Here is a 22,170-nt window from a genome sequence, read left to right as displayed (position 1 = left end):
ATTGGAAATAGATCTACCTGAAAACCCAGCAATACTGCTCTTGGAAATATAACCAAAAGATGCTTCACCATGCCACAGTGGCACGTGTTTCACTATGTTCATAGCGGGTTTGTTTTGATAGCCAGAAGCTGAAAACAACTCAGATGTCCCACGACAGAAGAACAGATACAGAAAATGTGGTTCATGTACACAATGGAATGCTACTCAGTTACTAAGAATGAGGACATGCTAAGTTTTGCAGGCAAATGGATGGAACTAGAAAATATTATCCTGAGTGAGGTAACTCAGACCCAAAAGAACATGCATGGTATGCACCCACTAATAAATGGATATTCGCCAAAAAATTAAAAAATAAAAGGTACAGAATACCCAGAAACAGTCCACAGAACTCAAAAAGGTCAATAAGCAGAAGGGCCCAAGTGAGGATGCCTCAGTTCCACTTGGGAGGGAGAAGAAAGCAATCACAAGGGGGGAGGGAGGGACCTGGGAGAGATAGTGGATAGGGAGGGGGGAAGAGATGAACCTTATCTGGTATTGGGTGAGAGAAAAGGACTGAAGCCCTGAGAGCCAGCAGAAAAATGGAAAGAGGCAACCTCAGGAGGTAGGAGGTTCACCCTACAGAATGCACCAGAGACCTGGGAGGTGAGAGACTCTCTGGATTCAAAGGGAGGGACCGTAGATGAAATGTCTGACAGTGGGGAGAGGGATTTTATAGAGCCCACCTCCAGCAGGAAGACAGGGCATCAGTGAGGGAGGGGGTTGCCACCCACAGTCAAAACTCTGATGCATAATTGTTCCTGTTTGAAAGAACTGCAGGGATGGAAACGGGGAGGAGCCTGGGGAAAAGAAGGTCCAGCGACAGGCCAAAAGTGGGATCCAGCTCAAGGGGAGGTCCCAAGGCCTGACACTCTTACTGAAGCTATGGAGCGCTCACAGAAGGGACCTATCATGACTGCCCTCCAGAATACCCAACAAGCAGCTGAAAGAGTCAGATGCAGATATTTGCACCAACCAATGGACAGAAGCTGCTGAAGCCCAGGGTTAAATTAGGGAAAAGCTGAAAGAAGCTGAGGAGGCAGATGACCCTGTAAGAGGACCAGCAGTCTCAAATAACCTGGACCCTCAAGATCTCTCAAACACTGGCCTTCCTTCCTCCGTCAAACTTGAGGCATTCATTGACTCTTCCTCTGTAAATTATTATCTGAGTCAAAAGCCTAGGTGCCCAATTCTGCTAGAACAGTCTAACTCTGTGTGCTTTTATGTATGACAGGAGCTATGTTAGGCTGAGTTTTAGACCTAGGGGACAATGCCAGGTATGGCACACATACCCTGAGGGCTCACAGGGCCTAAGTAGTTTTAACTTTTGAAGAAAATAGAAAAAAATAAAATGTGTAGAGTTCTTGAGGAGTAATCGAGTGGATAGATTATACACTAAAATAAGCGAATGATCAAAGAGTTTCCCAGAGAACTCTCCAAGAACACAGACAACTACAATGGCAGAGAGGTTATACATTCCAGAATAAAGAGGGCAGAACATAAAATCTCATGGCAAACTAAAGATAAGGAATGGAATGGAGTTAGAAACTTGCTATATTTCTCAAGCAATGTCTGAGTCAATTAAATCATAAATTATTTTCAAAGTGTGAGCTACTCACTGATAATGAATAATGGAAATGCTTTCATGAGATTTCATACAACTTGTTAATTCAGTTTACTGAAGCATTCAATGTCAGTAAAATGTGGTGATTTTACTTCAAACTGACTTTATTGTTTTATACATTCTTAAAAGTGGACATTTTCTTTTTTACATATGTAATTATTTAAAGTATAAAACATTTGGAAAAGCAATATTCTAACAAGCCATTCTGTGTCATTCATGAAATAATCAAGTGTAATTATGTCTGTGATAATGAATAACCTTTGCTTATTCAGAGGGACAAATTTCTGGGAATTTGATTCCCCAAAGACTTAATTTTTTTCCTTTTCTTTTTTATTTATTTTCTGTGACGTATTATAACCTGACTCCCATTTCCCCTTTCTTCCCTTCTCCAAGTCTCTTCTCCCCACCTTCCTTTTCCCCTGGATCCATTTCCCCCTTCACCTCTCCTCAGAAAAGAATAGGCCTTCCAGAGACATCAAATTACATTAAGCTACAATAAGCCCAGGCACACTTTCTCACAGCAAGGCCAGTGAAGCAACTCAGTAAGAAGCAAAAGGACCTAAAGAGAGATTCAAGAGTTAGAAAAGGCCCTGCTCCCATGTTAGGAGTCCCAAAAGAACACCATGTTACACAACAGTAACATATGTAGAGGACCTAGGTCAGACCCATACAAGTTCCCCAATCTCTGTGAACCCATTTGAGTCCCAGACAGTTGATTCCATGGGGTCATATTTTGTGGTGTTCTTGATCTCTCTGTCACCTCAAATCCTTCCTCTGCCTCCTTCTCAGGACTCCCCAAGCTTTGCCTAATATTTAGCTGTGGGACTCTGAATCTGTTTCCATCAGTTGCTGAACGAAGCCTCTCTGATGACTTATGCTAGGCATAGGATGCCATCCTGCCGGTCAGAGGCTTTGTATCTGGGTTGGTGCTATAATCCCTCTACTACAGGCCTTGCCTGGTTACAGACAATGGCCAGTCTAGGCTCTGTGTCCCATTGCTGGGAGTCTTAGTTAGAGTCGTCCTTTTAGATTTCTGGTAGTTTTGACGACATTCCATCATCCTGAAGTGCTTCCCCCAATTCCAATAATGTCTCTCAGTAATTTTTCCCTCCATTTCCTCAACCTAATCCCTCCTGTTCCCTACCCCAACGGCCCCCAATTTACCCATGAAATTTATTCTGTTTCTCCTTCCCAGGAAGATCTTCGCTAAGTTCTCCTGGTTGCTCAGCCTCTCTGGGTCCGTAGATTGTAGCGTGACTACCTCTTCCAAGTCTCCATTTGAAAAAAGAGGAGCACAGGTTCTATTATCACCGTCATGTGTCAAATAAGCATCGAAATAAGTACATACATTATTAATAGTTTGTGGGTATCATATTTTCCATGTATAGCTCCCAGGTTTTAGCAGAAGCTGGATCTACTTTTAACTACTTAGGGAACAGAATAAAGTTTTTTTTTAATTTTTTATATTTATTGCCAATGACTTAAATATACCACGTAAAGATGTAAAATAAATACTAATCATGACTATAGTTAAAAAATAGGAATGCACACCTACACAAAAAGCAAGATTTTTCCTTTACTTTACCATAATTACATTTTATGCTTAAATAAAAGTTTGTAGAAGGTCCTCACTAAATTTTCTTGCTTAAAGATTTATGAATAATATAAAAGTACATATGCAGATATATTTTGATATTTTAATTGGTATCCACAGGGGGCTTCATTGTGACATTGGACTTTAAAGCATATATAATATTACACTTCGTTTTTCTCCTTTTCATTTTTGAGACATTATACAAGTATATGATGCCTTTTGTTCAACCTGTTATCCCTCCACCCTTTTACGGGAGCTCCCACCTCACCTCCTCCCAACTTCACGTTCTCTTGTCATAGCATAGTCTGCATCTAACACCAGACTGTTAAATCCCAAGTGACACACATAAACATAAACTTCTCAAATAGTAGGTTTCCATGTTTCTCTTCAGACAGCCTGAGGGTTATTAGTTCTCTCTCTCTTACCTCATTCTCTTCCATACTCCCCAAAACCTTTCCTAATTCTCTTCCTCCAACCACCATGCTGTCCCCTTATCTTTTGCATAGCTCTAGGTCAGAGTAAAGTTTAACATTTAAAAAAAAAAAAAACTTCAATCTTTTTCACATTTTAACTGTTTGTATTACTTATTAGAGAACTGGTCACAACCGAAGTAAAATAATTTGCTCAAAATCGAATGAACATGAGCATCATTCAAATATCAGACATTAATTAAACTCCATACTCCATATACTATTGTGTCTTTTTAATCTGAATATAAATAAAGTTTTGCATATCAAATTATTGTACTTTATTTATATACATACAGATAAAATTATTTCTAGGATTCATTTGCTATTTGTGCTTTATCTGTTTTTTTGTAGCTGGGAATAAAGTGCAATTTTAAGACCTTAAACAGATACTGACCATTTCACAAAGTCAGTGGAAACAGCAGTTAGATTTAGTTTTGATGTGCACTACATAGTTCATATAAATTTAACAGTGCTCAGAAATGAGATAGCTTACTATCTCCCCCTAAATCTTAAATTCTTTTTGATATAGAATTTTCTCATAATTTAAAAACTATGTTTTGTGCAAATATCAGAGAAGAAATTAATTCAAATATTTCTGGTCCATTTAGACTCAAATGCATAAAAAAAATTGTAAGGACAGTGTGGTGGTTTGAATATATTTGGCCCAGGGATTGGCACTATTAGTAGGTATGGCCTTGTTCAAGGAAGTGTGTTACTGTGAGAGTGGGCAATGAGACTCTCCTCCTAGCTTTCTGGACGTCAGTCTCTCCTGGTTGCCTTCAGATCAAGATGCAGAATACTCAGCTCCTTCTCCAGCACCATGTCTGCCTGCATGCTGAAATGCTTCCTAAGATGATAATGGACTGAACCTCTGAAACTGTAAGTCAGCCCAGTATTTGTCTTTAGAAAAGCCACTTTGGTCACGGTGTTTCTTTACATCAATGAAACCCTAAGACAGACAGTAGTACGTGGATGGTTTTCGAGGACTGAATAAATCATCCTTCCTCCCAATACAATGTGTAGTAGAGTAGAGTGTAAATAATTATTTGAACACTCAGGACTAATTTAAAGTCAGAAGCCTTGTACACAAGTCATGTAGGAAACATGGAGAGGAGTAAAAGACAGCATGAAAATGTTAGAAAAGAAGGAGTGGAAGGGAAGAAAGAAATGATATGGGACTATTATACATGTCTTTGAGAATAATTGAACCTGTTTTAGGTTACCAAAAACTTAGCCACCAAACCTACCCAGAGACCTTGACTTTCTATTTCTTGTCTTGAAAATTCAAAGAATGAAATTCATGGACCACAGAGAGTGAGTTTTAGAGAGAAGTTTATTATAGGTTCATAGGTGAAAAGTTAATAGGTAGGAAGAAGAGGAGGATGAAAAGGAGGAGGAAGAAGAAGTGGAGAAAGAGGAGGAGGAGGGGAGGGGGAAAGGGGAAGTCGGAGGCAGAGAATCCCATATAGGTGGGGGATCTAGGAAATAGGTGACATTGAGACTGCCACTGTGGAGGTAATAAGGCTTTACTAGATGGAGGAGAGGATGGTGAACAATGGAGGCCTAGGATTGAAGGTGTCCAGACAAAGGAAACTTCTTTAGGGGAGAAGAAAATAATTTTTTAAACAAAAACAAACAAACAAACAAACAAAAAACAGATCTTCTTTTTAGCTTCCCTGGCCTCTGGACATGAATGAACTGGGAATATCTTGGCTTAAACATTTCTGAGCATCACTGGCCTCTAGAAAAGATGAAGCTACAGACATTTCCAGATATTAGCTGGGAAATAAACTGGCCACATTTCCTTGGAGTCTCTTTTCTTAGGCAATTTCTATCACCTGTTCCATTCAGTAAGACTGAGAGAAATTGTTATTGATAGTGAACCAATAATTTGTATCATTTTAAAATTTGGAATATACTTAGATTCATCAGCATGTTTTAAACTTTTAAATCGTATTACTATACATTTCTTTCTAGCTCTGAACTCAGTGTCAGGAATCTTTATAGGTGGTTTATCTAAAGTGTCTAATGTCATATAGGTATTTGAAAGCATGAAGAGCCATCTAAAAGCCTTTTGAAGCAATTTAGATTGTAAATGGTAGCATCACTGCAATTCCCTTGCCAAGTACATTGCTTCATCTCTCTATTCCTGGTTCTCAAACTTGACTATGTATCAAAATAACCCTAGGATTCTCTTTAAAGTAAAATATGGCTTGGTCTTATCATCATGGAGTCTGGAAGGGGAGGGAAGGTCTTTGATGGAAACAAGAATTTATACCCCTCTCATGTCTCCTGGCTATGTTGATTCTACAGTCTTGTGACCACTTTTTTGATAGCTTCCTGATTGAGCCAGTCCTCTGACTGTGTTGATTTAGGTTTTAGATAGGAGGCCTATTTCAAACTTTATTAACACTCTCAAATTTTGGGTTTGGGGGACATTTAAGTGAATTGACCTTTTGGGAAAGATATTTTTATTAGATGAATTAACACCGTAAATTGAAAACATACAATAACATGATATGGGCTCCGGGAAGAGTTCAAGCAAAGTGGGAGTATTTTCTTAAAGGCTTCAGAGAGAGAGAGAGGAGAGAGAGAGAGAGAGAGAGAGAGAGAGAGAGAGAGAGAGAGAGAGAGAACGAGCAATGTAGTTGATGAATAGTATGTACTTGTAGTCAGGTCAAGTCTCTGTTGGGAATGGGCAGAAAAGACATAAAAATTTTGCCCTTTAGTTAACATGTGTCCATCATATCAGATGTGCTACCTACAGCCCTGGGTAACTTAGGAGCACAGGTAGCCTGGGGCTGGCAAACTTCTTTTGGAAAAGAGAGATCTACAGGTTCACAGACAGAATTTCAGTAGGAGGCTTATAGCATTTCCCTGTAGTAGTAAAGTAGTAAGAATTACGAAATCAACCACAGTGATGGAAAGATATTGCTAAAGTTGCATATAGCCTGAGTATCCACCAACCCAAACCTAATACTGTTTGTATTAGTGCTAGAAAGAAAAGCCAACATTTAGAATCTAATTCTTCTTTGGTATGAATGGCTTTTCTGCACCAGAAGACTTCCGTTTAAAGTTGCCATAAGCCAGAGTGGATGCAATTCAACAGCCAGTGTGTACTATCTGTAGCTTCTGGTATGACTTCTGCAATCACTGAGTCACTTCAAGTGCTAAAATTCTTACCAACTTCCTGAAAGTCAAATTTTCTGAAACTCTTCTACAAATGAAGGAATGCCTTTATAATTCCCTTGCCCAGTTGTAAAAAGAAAAAATATTACTCTTATTTTACCATAATGGATATGGAAGCATAAATAGGTAGGGAAAAGTGCAGGCACCATTTCCTGGAGAATCCAAACCCAGAACCAAGAGTTGGGAATAAGGGAAGTGGTGATGGGAAGATGACAGAAAAACAAGAAAAAATTTAAAAGAACAGATGGAAAGGCTGGACAGATGGTTCAGCCATTAAAGGTTAGGCTCACAACCAAAATGATAAAAGGACTAGATGGTGCCTAAGGAGTTCACATATGTAGTACACATTGTGTTAGTCCCCTGAGTGCTTTTCATTCTCATTGCAAAATCACTCTATAAATGGGGAGTGTCCACAGGTGATTCTGCTAGGTATGTTACCTTAGTGATAGAACTGAATTATATTTTTTTTATTGAATATTCCTGTAAGATGCAGTTCTTTAGATTCCTAAAGAGCTGAGTTTACTAAAGAACTTAACTGCTAAACTTAGTTTATTTTATTCTTTAAGCAAGAATTTCCACTATTCAAATTATGGAGTGTAAGACTTCAAGGAGAGTATTTAAAAATGTCCTAATTCTGAAAACTCTGAGAATACCTGGCATAGAACCTTATTGTTCCTGAATTTCAATCTGTAACACTTAAACAGCAAAGACTCTGTGAGTCAGGAAGCTGTGAACATGAGTAACCTAGTCATTTATTTCTCTTCAGTATCTCTCAATAAAGAAATATTTGGAAGAATGACAGGAAGCATTGTGAACTGTGCACCCACAAGACATATTTCATGCATTTCTTTCTGGACAGTTTGTTATTTTTTGCCAAGTTGATATCCTTTCTATTTTATGAAGGAAAGATTATTAAGCATTTCCAAAACATAAACATTCCATGTTAAAAACTTCTGGTACCTTCTCTGTAATGTAGTTATAATAGGACATAAATCTAACATAGAAGTCATTGTCTTGCCATGTCTACCGGCTGCAATCTAGGAGACATGCATTTCTATTCTTCCCTGTAGGCCCATCAGCTAGAGAGGAGAATTCTTCTTTGTCTTATGCAATGTTCCTATGTCTCCTAGGTCACAAATCATAGAAAAACAATATGGATGCATTCTGCTGGGGACTCAGCAGAAATATCCTCAAGGTGCTTTTGCCAAATGTGTTAAACTGATCACCTAATGCTTTCCAAAAATGTAACAGGGACATGTAGTCAATGACTTTTGAATTCTCAATAATTTTTATGAGTAATATGGTATTTAATCAATTCATCAGTTTCCCCATTTTTAGATTCTAAAAAACCTGTAATTTAGGAACATGAAGAAACTCTAAAAAGTGAGAGAGGGTGAAATAAAAGGGCCTCCAGCTTCAAAGTTGGAGGCTGAGCTGACCTCGAACTCATTGTATATAACAATTCTTTATTTATTTCAGCTTCCCCAGTGCTTGGATAACAGGCATTGAGTCAGCACACAGCATATCTCACTCAATTATTCCTCCCTCTCTTTCTTTTTATCCAGGTGACACTATAACTTTCATTGCTAGCACCTGTACAAGTGAAAAATAGAAACAACTGGCAATGCAGAGCTATGATTACAGTCAGATGCTGGCCCAAGATGCAACCCTAGAGTTGTAGGTAATGTTGTGACATCTTGATGGTCAGTTAACACTTGCCTAGGTGACTCAGGAAGTCATAAAGTTTATATTTCATGTAGTGTGTCTTTGCTGGATGTGGAAGGTGAGAGTTTTCAGACTTGTTAAAGGAATCTCAAACTTTTGTTGACCACATGATGCTAGAATTTTTTTGGGAAAAGGAAGCATAGGTAAGAGACAGTTAAGACATCTGGATAAGTAGGACATGTACAGAGATAAACATAGATTTCTCCATAGACTGAATTTCTAAAGATTCTGAAGAAAGTGAAGGTACAACCCAAACCACATTAACCAAGATGGTCAAACCAGGACACTATTAACATGTAAGGAGTCATGGTGCTTGCTTAAACTTGACATGGCCAGAATTTCTGTTTTTATTTTTTTTTTTACTAGGGGCTAGAGAGATGGCTCAGTGGTTAAGAGCACTGACTGCTCTTCCAGAGGTCCTGAGTTCAATTCCACATGGTGGCTCACAACCATCTGTCATGGGATCTGATGCCCTCTTCTGGTGTGTCTGAAGACAGCAACAGTGCACTCAACATACATAAAATAAATAAATAAATAAATAATCTTTAAATTTTTTACTGAATTTTTAAAGAAAATATTAATACACCTAGGCATATATATTATATATAATATATAATATTATATATATAAGAATTATATATATATATTATTCTTTGAGTCTTTAGACTTTATCATTTAAATATTATATTTTGGGGGCTGTGGAGATGGTTGCAAGGAAACCAAAGTTCAAGTACCTTATATTCAAATAAAAGGTGGAAACAGCAGTACAGTACACATCTGTAACCCTAGCTCTATGGGTGATGCAGGAAGATTCCTTAAGGTTGCTGGACAGCCAGTGTAATTCAATGAGAACTGCCTTAAAGGAATAAGGGAAAGCATGGTGGAGCAGGAGATATACAAACATCAACACACACATATACACATCACACACACACACACACACACACACACACACACCATATGTTAAAACATATTTCGTTTAGGACAAGAAATGTCAGCTGCTTAAACATGCATAGCTGAGAAGAAGACAGATTGTAACATAGATTTGGGGGTCCCACATAAAGATTCATACACTACTACAATGTATTCTTCACTCGTAAAACCAAGAACCAAAATGTTAAAGAGGGAAACACAGATTTGCAGATATAGGTACATATCTACCATGTGTCATGACTACTTAGTATTAAATACTACGTTATTACAAATTTACATACAGTAAGAGATATAGACATCTTCTTCAACAATTTATGTAGATATCACAAATTTCCCCTTTCCTTGGAATTGTTTTATTTGTAACTTTTACATTTTCCAGGGCATGATACGAATAGGATTCACGAAGAATATTTTGAGCATTGCAAGATCCTTTCGGCTACTATAGAATGCAGCAGCAGCCTGCTTGCTCAAAGGTCTCGGGCAGATGGATCATATTAGCATCTATGTTCTACAGCTTGCACTGGCTACCAGGGTGCTGTTGGATGCTGTTCAATGGACTGACTTTGATCTATGGTGCTGTGTACATTTTAAACCAGAAACTATTTATCCTAAAAATCACCCACAGAGGGCAAGATGAAGCAGGGACTTTGCTGGAGCTGCTCACATCATAATGTCAACTTATTATTTTTACTAGAACTGTCCATCGATTCACTATTACTTGAGGTATTCAGGCCCACTTTTTCTCCACTCCTGACTGGAAGGCCTGATAGAGGAGACAAACATACAACTCTTCTACAACAATATATTTCATTACTACAGGAGCAAGCTGAGTACTTTATTAGATTCAATTCTTACTGACCTTATACATCTCACTTAAAATACATCATTAAAAAAAGAAACAGAACATCATTTGTAATTTCAGGTATTATTTTATATGTGCAAAGATTTATTAGTTTTATTTTAGTATCTTAAATTTGAAAGCAATCTAAATAATTCCTGGAAGGCTCTTTCCTGCCCCAAGGAAATAAAGAACTATTCTACACAAATAATTAAGAAAGACAAAAAGAAGTGAAATTACCCCTTATTTACCCATCTAGGTTTTCTATGACTTTTATAATGAATTTAACTTCAATGTAACTAAATATATATGTCTTTATTTATCTCTGTATTCATTAAGTAAAGCATTCTTCTAGAGGCTAGTTTTTCTTTTAATGCTTAGAACAAATTCTGAATGCAAAGAAGTTACATAAATAATTAAAAGCAATATGTAATACAGTATTATAATTGTAAAACAAAGAATATTTTTATTTCTGTTCATTTTGAGGATTTATTACAATTACAGCATTTCTCCTATCCCTTTCTTCCCTCCAAGCACTGCCACCCATGCCCTGCTCCTTGCTCTCCTTTAAATCCACAGCCTCTTTTTCATACTGAGGATATCAAAATAAAACTCAATAGTTAAGCTAGACACTTTAGCTAGGTGTTGAAGAAGAATCCAGGAATGCTAGACATGTGGGCTACAGAATAATATAAACCACTGGATCATATAGCCTGGCCTGAAACTTGAACTCTACCTACCTGACACATGCTATCAATATCACCTTTTAGAAGTTTCCTAGTTACCCTGTACCCTAATTTCCACATTTCTATAAAATGAGGATATTTCCTTTAAAGAGTAGCTGATGTTCAAACAAATTATATGCATAAAGTACTGAACACAATAGTAGTTATTAACATAAGAGTATGTGAAATCCTAAGACGTATTTGAGACTGGTTAGCAATTGGGCCTAAAGAACAGATAAAAAGCTAAAAATGAAGAAGAGAAAGTAGGAGAGTCCAATAAGGAATAGACTAAATTACCTGTCTGGTCATGCAATTCAGCTTCTGTGCCAGCAATGCAGGAGAGCCAACTGAGATCTGTAAGGCAGAAGAATGAGCTATGGCCATTTGCATCATGGCCCCAGGACTGTGGCATATGTGCAGAGAATGAGTTCTACAGGGAAAGAGATTGGAACTTCCAACAACAGTCCAGTTATTTCAGGTTGCTGCACCACCAGGAACTGTAGACAGACAGGATCTCAACCTAATTTCCCACATTTTTAATGAAAGGCTTTAAACCTTCAGGTTGATATGACACACACACACACACACACACACACACACACACACACACACGAGATAGAGAGAGAGAGAGAGAGAGAGAGAGAGAGAGAGAGAGAGAGAGAGAGAGAGAGAGAGGGAGAGAGGGAGGGAGGAGGGGGAACAACATAAGAAGCTGACACATTGACATGCCATTTTTATATTTCCTTTCCATCAAGCATGTCAATTTTTGAAGCATTATGTACATCCCACCTCCTTGAAGTTGAGTGTCTTCTATACTCAGGTCAAGCCAGACTTCTGGGAGGTTCAAAGCTACACTTCATTCAAAACCCTAGAGAAACAAGTAGACTTACAGATGTAAATATACTTAAAAACTGAAGTACTAGCATTTGATAAATGCATATCAGGAAAAATGTTTTAGCACAGGTTAGGCTGAGAGGAGAGAGATGTGACTTTAGGAAAGAAGAAACCAGAGGCAGAATAGGAGCCTGGTGTTTAAAATGAGCTTCACAAATAAATCCACAGCTTGATAGCGGCTTGGAGAATGAGAATATATACAAGTGTAATCTGAATATGGACGATGACATTGCTAGTGAAATATGCTTTTCTTTTGTTCACAAATGAGCAAAACATCATTTATGTTTGAATTTGTTTTGGCTTTTGGTTTATGTTATTTTTACACTGGCCATTATACCTCATTTAAATTATTTTTCAGAGTATTTATCTGAATGCACGAATGAAAAATGTTTACTTCACACTTACGATTTTGTCAGTCAAGAAAAGGAACTCATTTTTCTAATACATCTCTATGATTAGCCTGGATAAGAGCTGTTTCATAAAATATTTTTAAGACAGGATCTCAGACTAGCCTTTATCTTTGGATCCCCCTGCATCAGCCTTTCAAGTTACAGACCTGGGATGCCAGTCTGCACAAATTCACCTAGTTCATAGGTGAAATACACATAAGTTTTTTTTTTTTTTAAAAATACAAAATTGTCCTTTCTAATCTAATACACATAAATGTTGACTCAAGTGTGCTAGCACTATTAAACCCAAATGAAGCTTCCTAGTGGATAAAGCTTAAAGTGGTTGTAAACTTATTTGAAAAACTAAAAATCTATACCACGAAATTACACAAAGGAAACTCCATGGTGCGTAGGAAGGGGGTGGGAATAACCAAAGGATGATATGTCTGTAAACGAGAAGTTATAATAAACCAGCTGCCAGGTCTGGTGTGGGTTTTTTTTTTTTTCATGCTACGACTGGGTAGTGGAAAATGTTAAGGGGAAATTTTCCATTCATCTTGCATACTTCACTGCTTAGAAATATGAACCACCTGTAAAGGGAGCCTCAGGGGATTAACAAACCCTGTGCAGATTACCCACTAATGGGTCAGACCCCCTCCTGTTTGAAACGCAGCTCTTTTTTCCCCCTCTGAACATTTCATGATCTCTTCCACTAATTATCTGGAATTCGTTTGTAATAAATGCCTTATGTTTCCTCTACCGAGGCTGCCTTGTTCCTTCACATTTCATTTCTTCTATGTGTTATAAGCACCAAAATAGAATTCCAAAAAGAAGAAAATATAAACTTTCGGTTAAGTCATGTTTGTTTTAGAAAAGGAAAGGAAATAGAAGTGTTTATTTGGTCTGGGCTGAACGTTGGGGTCATTGCATTTTCTCTGGCGAGGTTTTCCTTTCCTACTGCACCAGAGACACGAAATGCAGTTTCTTAATACCGGAAGAGAATCAACTGGTCATTGGGCACAAGGTGCAAAGCACTTGAGAGCTTTTCAGAGAGGCTGTTCTGAGGTTACTTGGCCTTGGAACTCTGGCAAATTTAAGGAGCATGAGTGTTTTGAAGCCATTATCTTCAGTAAGCTGAACCTCTGGTATGTTACTGAGAACCATCTAATCTCTGTTTCTGTATGAATTTATTTCGTGATAGTATTATAATAAAGCAGGTTAGAAGATGCATTCCAATTCTTGCTAATAAAAGAGCTTAAAGATCACTTTGGCCATTGTTCTATCAGCTTTCAGACTGATGTTCTCAAGTCAAGTCCACTTTCCTCCTGTATCATAGACATACATCAATAGCGCAGTGAGACAGCAAGGAATCCTCCTGCTCTTCCTCCTCCTCCTCCTCCTGCTCCTCTTCCTGCTTCTCCTCCTCCTCTAAGCACCAACAGTGCTGTCATGGAGAACAATAGAGCAGACAATCAGTTACCTCTACCCATGAGTTCACTGACTTTGAAAAGTTCATGGATGAAATTTCCAACTAACCTCTGCCTGCTCTCTAACCATAGCAGCTTCCTTTTATTATGTGGGGAGTTGTCTTAGTTTGGGTTTTTATTGCTATACAGAGATACCATGACCGTGACCGTGGCATCTGTTCTAAAGGAAAATATTTAACTGGGGCTGGCTTGCAGTTTCAGAGGTTTAGCCCATTATTATCATGGTGGGAAACATGGACTTAAGGTTTGGACATGGTGCTTAAGAAAGAGCTGAGAGTTCTATATCTTGATCCACAGGTAGCAAGAGTCAACCACACTAGGCTTAGCTTGAGCATAGAGACCTCAAAGCCTGCCTTCACAGAGACACACCTTCTCCAACAAGAGTAGACCTACTCCAACAAGGTCACACCTCCTCATAGTGCCACTCCCTATGGAACAAGCATTCACACATGAGTCTATGGAGGCCATTCCTATTCAAGCTACTACATGGACCAAAGGATCCTATGTACATGACATGATTCCTTTACTTCTTCAGTGGCCACAGCCACAACTAGTCACTTCATAGACATCTCAAGATGCTTCTAGAATTGGCCACCTACCACAGTGCTCTTCAGCCTCTTGGTGTGGATGAAGGAGAGCACCAAAAAGTATTATGGCTGTTAGAATAGGTATGGCCCCCATAGATTCATGAGTTTGAGTGTTTGGCTATAAGGAGTGGCACCATTAGGAGGTGTGGCCTTATTGGAGGAGGTGTGGCCTTCGTTAGGGTTAATGTGTCACTGTGGAGGTGGGGCTTTGAGGTCATATATATGTGCAAGCTATACCAGTATGACACACAGTTTCCTGATGCCTTCATATCAAGATGTAGAACTTTCAGCTCCTTTTCCAGTACCAAGTCTGCCTGAGAGTGTTCACATGTTTCCCACCATGATGGTAAATGGGCTAAACCTCTGAAACTGTAAGCCAGCCCCAATTAAATGTTTTCTTTTATAAGAGTTGCTGTGGTCATGGTGTCTCTTCACAGCAACGGAAACCCTGACTAAGACAAGTACTAACAGAATCTAGTTCTACAGTGGGTCTTAAAATCGACATCTATCCAATCCTGGCTCAGTTAACCAAGAGATGTGCTCTTGAAGGAATGGCTACCATGCCTACGGAAATGGTCTACAATACATTAAGGATAGCACTGGAGAGGGTCAGTGTGTCAAGCGCTAAAAATCATTTAGAGAAAAAATACAAAACCTGACAAGTCAGAGCCCACTCTAGATATTAGATGGCAGTGATAATGAGAAACAATGAATATTCTAATAATTACAATTGCATGGTCCTAATCATTACAGTAGTAATTTGTAACTATTTCAATGTTTGTACACATTTTCTCTCCATTCATTCTGTTTTGTTCCCTTGAATTATTTCATTTTCTTACCAATTTTATCTAAAATCTTCATTCTTCCCTCCATTAGCATATAGGAAAACTAGTTTCAAGGATATTCGCATCTTCACAACTAAAATATTGCCTCTTAAATAATCAGGCTTTCATTATTATTGGTTGAATATACAGAGAAATAAAGCAGTCAGAAACAAAGGGAGAGTGGGTATAGGAAATGTACTCTGTCCCAGAGTCTGATGGAACTTCCAAAGAGAGAAACACAGAGTTAACCATGCTTTGTATTTGTTAGACCTCAGTGGACTGTCAAGAGCTGGAGAACAGAAATTAAGAATAAAGACCCTAAAATAGGCACAAAGAAGAATTTGGTTGACAAAGAACAATTAACTCTGACCTTTCATGTTTGCTGGGAAAAGGTACAGATGAATCTTTATAAAGAAGGTGACAATTGAATTGGAACTTGAGGTATTCATACAGTTTTCCCAAAGAGAAAAACTGCCAAGAATGAAAGCCACAGGAACTGTTGAGAAGTAAGCATACATTTAGCATTTTTGAATGATTTCATAAACCATGTTCACGCTCTACTGCTTAAATTTTTCTAATGAAAGTAAAATTATTAAGTAAATTATTAAGTAAAATTACTTCATCAATTAAATCAGAGTTATAAATTTTATTTTGCAGCATATGGAAGTCTCATAGCTATAAAATCACATTCAAGAGTTATGAATATTTGGAAACATTTACGTATATAAGGGGTATGTATGATGCAAGTAAGTTTCTTCTTAATTACAGTGTATGTTTTTGATGTTTCCTTAAGTCAGTACACAGAAAATCATTGGTAGTGATTGGTGGTAATGCCTGCCATAAACAACCTTGCCTCACAGGTGACTTTTCATAGTGTACTGGAGAAAGGTTTACAGTGATGTTTAGGAGAATAAAGCAAGACTCCATCTCTTTGCCAGCATGTCACCCTACTCACCCTTACTCTTTGCACTGACTTCATTTGATCACGTGACCAAAGTGAGGCACCCTGAAATCTAAAACCCTGCCATGATGTGGGAAGGCGGTAAAGGCACTTTCTTCTTTTATGTGGTTTTAATTTCATTGCATTTCTGAATCATTGGTAGAAAATGTTTTTGTTTTCACAAATTCTTTTCCAGTTATTTCTGTATGCTCATTCTTTTTGTAACAATCTCACTACAACGTGACTCAGATCTAAGTTAAGTGAGTTTTTTTAAGTTAATATTAATTTTATTATTAAAAATATTAAATTATAAAACAAATTATAAAAATTATTATAATGATAAACTATTTTGTTTATTAAAGAACTAAGACTAGTGCAGTGATTTAATTATTGGTTTCCAAGTCTATTTGTTACCTTGACCAAGTAAGCGTGGAAAATACAGCAATAGAATATGTTATAAAAATATTCTTATAAACGACATTATTAATAGATATGTAAATTTTAATTTAATATTTGTTACTGAGGAAATTAAGTATCAAAGATCACCCAAAAAGAGGCAGTAGCAGTTAAATAGGTAAGGCATCAAAAAGCAGATATTTGAATTGAGCTGAACCAGCTGCATAAAGACATTCTGATGTAACTTTTTAAAATGAAGTTCATTTGGTGGTATATAAAAAACATCAAGAAAGCCCAGTGTGGCTATATGAATGAACGATAAGGAAGGGGAGACAGAATAGACTGGAGATATTAAAAAGAAGACTTTTTAGAAAAAATCTATAAGAATGTGTTTAAAATGTATGCCAGTGCAATGGAAGGCTAGTGGGAGTGGATTAAGTAGATAATGACATCATCTGATTTACAATTTTCAAAACTTAGTGGAAGTAGAATGGACTGGTAGGTTGCTATTGTAAAGCCCAGAAGAAAGATAATGGAATATTGAGAATGTTGGGAAAGAAGAGACTAGATTTGAAATGTAAATAATAGGGATAGATCTGGGACAACCTGCTATTAGAATAATTGTGGAGAATTATACAAACCCAGGGTAAGATGGAGCACTGTCATTTCTGGGCCTTGCATCAGAGGCCTTGCCCTGATACTTGATCACTCTAAGAATGGAAACAAATACTTTAGCAATCTAAAGTTGTTTTATCATATTTAATGTTAGAGTAATAGTGACTTGAACTGGCATCATTCTCCAGAATTAAGTTGTGTATAATAGCTAGCAAAAGCCTAGAACTCAGGAAGAATCTCTTCAATTCCATACATTCAAAGCATGTAATAAATATGTATTCAAAGACTGAAAATTAGTTAGTGATTATGTTTGTTTAGTAATATGACAGTTGTAAGATCTCTTCTAAGATCCATGATTTCAGCAAGAATATTTGGCTAGATTTTCAGTATCAAGCATCATTTCCCTCTTGTTCGGTATGTCTTTTAAGTCTATTTAGAGAGCTGTTGGTTAGCACCAAGGTATGCATGCCACTATGACACCCTTGGAGTTATTTTGCCATGCTGGTAATTCTTTGGTTTATGGACATCATGTCCACAGATAAGTGAAGTTCTCACTTCATCAAGGACAGTTCTCTTTGCAACAGACAGAGAACAATTCTAGAAAATCAGAACTGATCAAAGTGGAGTTGTGAGTCCATTTCCAATGGATACATCTAAAACATAATATCTCCATCTAAGGCACAAGGATCATTGAGAAAGAATGCCAGTGGGATTGCATGAAGTAAAAGAAAAGAAAGCTATGGCCATAACATCTCACCAACATGGCTTTGTAAACCCAAATAAGGGTGATACCAACAGACATGTTAAGGTGGAAGGGGAAAATGTCATGAGACCTCAACCATCAACAAAGAACTATATGCAGCTATGGAATGCTGAGAGGAGGAGAACTAGTCTATTTCAGAGATGAGAACACTAAGTCATCCAACACCAAATGATCAGCTCTGAAAACATATATAGATGTAACACTATATGGATAAGAAAGTACAATTTATTTTACAACAAATTCTGTGAGTTCTATAAGACATTGGTAACATTTCTCAAGGAATTTGGCAGAAAAATGAAAAATGAACCTGGCTATAGTTATTATGAGTCACCATATTTACTTTACTAAATGTCCAACAATCATTTGATACCTAAAAGTCTGCCATGTGGAAGAGTCTTTCTCTCTCTTTCTCTCTCTCTCTCTCTCTCTCTCTCTCTCTCTCTCTCTCTCTCTCTTTCTCTCTCTCTCTCTCTGCTTAATTTCTATGGAACTATCCTTGACCAGGAACATATTTAACATTTAGATAATACTTGAATGAAAAAAAGAGAGAGTACATGAACTGAAAGAGAAACTGAACATTTAGGTGACATGGAAATAAGGAAGAACTCTGACTAGAGATATGTTGGAATCAGTATTGAAACTATTCTCAGTAGGCTGAAGCACAAGCCAGAAAAAATCCAAGGAAGAATTCAAGAGCTATAACATGAAGTTCTATATTTTTGTTCAAAACAAGTTAACCTCACACATACAGGATTAACAGCATCCCATGTGAAAAAGTTTGGCAGTCAGAATTGACTTCAGGGTCAGCATGTACTTGTAACCTGACTTAGCTGGTAAAATACTAAGGAAAACTTTTGGCAGCTTCAAAAGAAATCAAGAGTCAAAGGCACTGGGTCAGCAAGACAGCTTAGTAGGTAAAGGCAATTTTCTGCCTGTTGTCCTTTGAGGTGGATACAAATGTATCCACCGTGGCACATGATTATTTCGTCCTCACTGTTAAGAAATTTAAAGAGGTGGCTCTGTTTATCTCTGTTCAGTCACCTAGAGCATGTCCACTTTTGATAGCAAGTATATAATGTAAGGCTGAAACTGTAGTAGTACAAAATTATCACAAGATTGTTCCCTTAAAAAGTATCCCTGTGGAACACAAAGGAACCATGTGTCTATAAATAAAATGCAATAGGAAAAAAAGTTTAAATGTCTCTGAAAGATAGCATTAAAATTACTGTGAATATTTTAGTTAAATATTGGTGACCCACAACTAGATCAGATCATTTTGATTTCATTTTATAGGCAAAGGAGCAGGGTTAGAAATGACTGAACTGGGAAATGATGTAGTCAATGTAGGTTCAAGAAATATGGGGAAAGGAACACTTCCAGGTTAAAGGTTGGGTAGCTTCTTCCAAGTAGTTCCTTTGTGATGAGCCAGCATGATAAACACAGATTCCTTCATTATGCTAAATCCAAATCTGCTCCCTTATATTTCTGATCATTTCCCCCACTCCTGGTAATTAGGCCTGGAAGAAAAAAAAAAAAAAAAAAAAGTATGTTTAAGGCTCATGTGAACTAATCTGCCTTTCCCTTTGGGGGTGAGGTTAGAGTAAAAATAAATTGTCCAAGTTGTCCTTGATCTCATTCTGTAGCCCAATTAGGCCTTGAACTTGCTATCTTCCCATCTCAGTAGCTGGAGTAAAGTCTGTATCACTAGGCTCAGCTCATGAGGATAATCTGGACCTTAATGTCCTATGTTAAACATGAACATAGCTACCGAAGTCTAGGATGATGGTTTTGCTTTTTAATCAATGAATTCAATTTCAAAGACAGTGATGAAAATAGTGCTAATTCAAATATAAATTGTTTTAAGGGTTTTGAACATTTTTTAACAAGCCAACACATTTTCAAGTTTCAGCAAATATCATGCAAATTCACAATATCATGCAGAGAATACCAAGGCTTAAACAACAGAAACATGCATATTTCATACTAGGAAAAGTGAAAATCAATTATTGAGCTGTCATAGACAAGGCAAGATCCAGGAAATGAGAGGGATTGTGGCCTTGGCAGAAACTTGTGATGATAAATGACCCTGTAGCCAGTGCACACAACTAAATCAACAGTGGCCTGATTAATGGCTGTCCCACAAAGCCCTATAGTACTGATGAGTGAAAAAGAAAACTTTGCAAGTTTTCATCAGGGATCTGTTTAATATGACCAAGGGCACAGTGAGAAGAACACCTGCAGCAAGTTACTTTATAAAAAGTGTAAAGAAAAGAAAATATTGCCTTCCAGTCTGCACCCAAGGACTGAGCAGATCCTGGGCTTCAGCTCTGCACTCAATCTCATAAAACCCAGAGGAGGCGGGGCTCCCAGGAGCTCTAACACTGGAAGTATTTTAGGTAAGGTGATAGCAACACCTGCTCCAAACAGGGAGTAATTGTGACCCAGTGGGACTCAGAAATTCACTCCTAGCCTGGGGCACTGGTTCCTTCTGGTCTGCGCCCAACTACTGAGCAGATTTTGGGCCTCAGCTCTAACCCCGGCAGCAACAGCCACCCCAAACAGTTCTGACACAAACAAGATAATAGCAAAGACAGGCTCCAGTCAGAGACAGTGCAGGTAGCAGTAAGGAGATCCAGATTATGAAAGGCAACCACAAGAACATAAGCATCAGCAACCCAGGGTACTTGGCATCATTAGAACATAATTCTCAAACACTAGAAAGTCCTGAATTCCCCATATCACCAGGAAAGCAAGATTCAGATTTAAAGTCATTTCTAATAATGATGATAGAGGACTTTAAGAAGGACATGAATAATACTCTCAAAGAAATTGAGGAGAACACAGGTATACAGATAAAAGCCCTTAAAAAGGAAACACAAAAATCCCTTAAAGAATTACAAGAAAACACAACCAAACAGTTGAAGGAATTGAACAAAACCATCCAGGACATAAAAATAGAAGTAGAAACAATTTTTTAAAAAATCACAAAGGGAGACTACCCTGGAGATAGAAAACCTTGGAAAAAATCAAGAGTCATGGACGCAAGCAACACCAACAGAATACAAGAGATAGAAGAGAAAATTTCAGGTGCAGGAGACACCATAGAAAATATTGACACAACTGTCAAAGAAAATGTAAAATGCAAAAAGTTCTTAACACAAAACATCCAGGAAATCCAGGACACAATGAGAAGACCAAAGCTATGGATGATAGGTATAGAAGAGAGTGAAGATTCCCAACTTAAAGGGCCAATAAATATCTTCAACAAAATTATAGAAGAAAACTTCTTTAACCCAAAGAACAAGATGCCCATAAACATACAAAAAGCCTATAGAACACCAAATAGACTAGACCAGAAAAGAAATACCTCTCATCACATAATAATCAAAACATCACATGTACAAAACAAAGAAAGAATATTAAAAGCAGTAAGGAAAAAAGAGTAAGTAACATATAAAAGCAGACCTATCAGAATTACACCAGACTTTTCACCAGATACTATAGAAGCCAGAAGATCCTGGACAGATGTCATACAGACTCTGTATGTATGACATAAGAGAACACAAATGCCAGCCCAGGCTACTAAACCCAGCAAAACTCAATTATTATAGATGGAGAAACCAAGATAGTCCATGACAAAACCAAATTTATACAATATGTTTCTAAAAACCCAGCACTACAAAGGATAATAGAGGGAAAACTCCAATACAAGGAGGGAAATTATACCCTAGAAAGAGTAAGAAAGTAATCCTCTTCCAATAAATCCAAAAGAAGATAGCCACACAAACAATGCCATCACTAATAACAAAAATAACAGGAAACAACAATCACTGTTCTTTAATATCTCTTAACATCAGTGGACTCAATTCCCCAATAAAAAGACATAGACTAACAGACTGAATACAAAAACAGGACCCAGCATTTTGCTGCATACAGGAAACCCACCTCAGTGACAAAGACAGACACTACTTTAGAGTAAAAAGCTGGAAAACAATTTTTCAAGCAAATTGTCCTAGGAAACAAGCTGGAGGAGCCATTCTAATATCAAATAAAATTGACTTTCAACTTAAAGCTATCAAAGAGGATAAGGAAGGACATTTCATACTTGTCAAAGGAAAAGTCAACCAACATGAACTCTTAA

This window comes from Arvicanthis niloticus, chromosome 20 (genome assembly GCF_011762505.2).
Source record: "Arvicanthis niloticus isolate mArvNil1 chromosome 20, mArvNil1.pat.X, whole genome shotgun sequence".
NCBI classification, from domain to species: domain Eukaryota; kingdom Metazoa; phylum Chordata; class Mammalia; order Rodentia; family Muridae; genus Arvicanthis; species Arvicanthis niloticus.
Note: the sequence above shows the minus strand (reverse complement) of the source record.